Source organism: Alligator sinensis, unplaced genomic scaffold (assembly GCF_000455745.1).
Source record: "Alligator sinensis unplaced genomic scaffold, ASM45574v1 scaffold177_1, whole genome shotgun sequence".
Classification (NCBI taxonomy): domain Eukaryota; kingdom Metazoa; phylum Chordata; order Crocodylia; family Alligatoridae; genus Alligator; species Alligator sinensis.
Window position 1 is genome coordinate 1,071,720 of NW_005842269.1, and position 1,510 is coordinate 1,073,229.

The 1,510-nt window shown below is 57.0% G+C and overlaps 1 protein-coding gene and 1 non-coding gene across 3 annotated transcripts in view; both read left to right on the forward strand.

Moving 5' to 3' along the window:
* CCND2 (cyclin D2) overlaps positions 1-1,510 on the forward strand; it is an 86,852-nt gene that overhangs the window by 20,078 nt on the left and 65,264 nt on the right. The window lies entirely within an intron of this gene.
* LOC112550968 lies at positions 1,376-1,482 on the forward strand. The gene has a single exon (XR_003095058.1). It is a non-coding gene; the product is annotated as a U6 spliceosomal RNA (small nuclear RNA).

Below are 1,510 nucleotides of genomic sequence, written 5' to 3' on the forward strand. Positions count from 1 at the left end.
CCCCGCCCCCCCCCCCCCCCCCCCCCCCCCCCGCCACTGTTGCTATGGAAGCCAATGGGCCCCGCAGCAGTGGTGGCTACAGGGCTTGAGTTGGGGGGTTCAGTATAGGTGAACTCCTGGAGCCACTGCCTCCAAGCCTGGGGATTAGTGTGGCTTTGCCATGCAGGGGAGAAGGGATGCTTGCAAAGAAGCTGGTCCAGGGAAGGCCACATACGCATGGGCACCCACTAAGCCGGTCAGTACCCCTACACAACAGCCCAGAGCCTATGCACCCTGGGGCTCCTCCCCGCCACCAGCGCACAGCGCCAGCCCAGCTCGTGCCCGTGCCAGACTCACCCCGGCCAGGGCAGATCAGCCAGAACCCATGGGCACAGCCTTGACCACAGCCCGCCTCATGCCTGCTCCACACTCCCCACCTATGCCAAGCAGAAGCTGCTGCTGGCATGGGAGAAAAGCGGCCCTGCCCCCTCACCAATGTTGGGCTGTTCTGGCTGCAGCTCCCTGGAGCCCTCACCCGGGCTGCCCTGTGGCTCCTCTCTGCCGCCATCACTGCTACTTCCAGGCCACCCTGCGGGGCAGCGGTGACACTGCAAAGGAGCCACAGGGCAGCCTAGGCACAGGCTCCAGGCAGCTGCAGCAAGAATTGCCTGGCAGTGGTGAGGAGGAGGGGCCGCTTTTCCCCCATGCTGAGCAGCAGTTTCTGCCCAGCCACTGCTGCTGATCAGCATGGGTGGGCGGTGTGGAGCAGGTGCAGGGCAGGCCAGAGTCGGGGCTGTGTCCACAGGTCCCTGCCAATACCACGAGGCTGGGGCAGGGGTGGCAGCAGCCAGAAGGAGCCACCGCCAGCTGGGCTGCCTAGATAGGCAGTCCTGCTGCAAAGCCACCCCAGCCCCCCTGCATGTCCAGGGAGTGGTAGGAGGCACCATATACTGGACAGTGCTTGGGCAGGCAGGACTGAGGGACCTGCTGTGGGCTGGACAAAGACCCTCCGCGGGCCAGATCCAGCCTACGGTCCATGTTTTGCCCACCCCTGGGTTACACCCATTTACATTAACTGCAGGTTTAGCCTGAAATACTCTGTAATGGTTGTTTACTAGGATGATCGCTGCTTTTGCAAATATATTGAACATATGGATAGAACCTGTAGTACACTGCTTAGGTGCCCCTCTGCTTCCCATGTAACCCCTATAGGCAATGAGCAGCAAGGCAGACCGTTTGCGTAGATGTTTGCAACGAAGTTAAACTGGAAAAAGGGTTGTATAGAGGAAATCTAAATGAAACATTCCCTTTATCACTGGGAAGGTCTGAAAGCTGAGTTGCAAAAGTCAAGAAAAATTGGACTTAAGTCCTTTTTCTTTCTGAGATGTTAAAGAAAGTGCCTGCTTCGGCAGCACATATACTAAAATTGAAATGATACAGAGAAGATTAGTATGAGCCCTGTGCAAGCATGACACACAGATTTGTTAAGTGTTCCATATTTATTAAAAAAAAGTGTCTTTCTTGCTCTCTC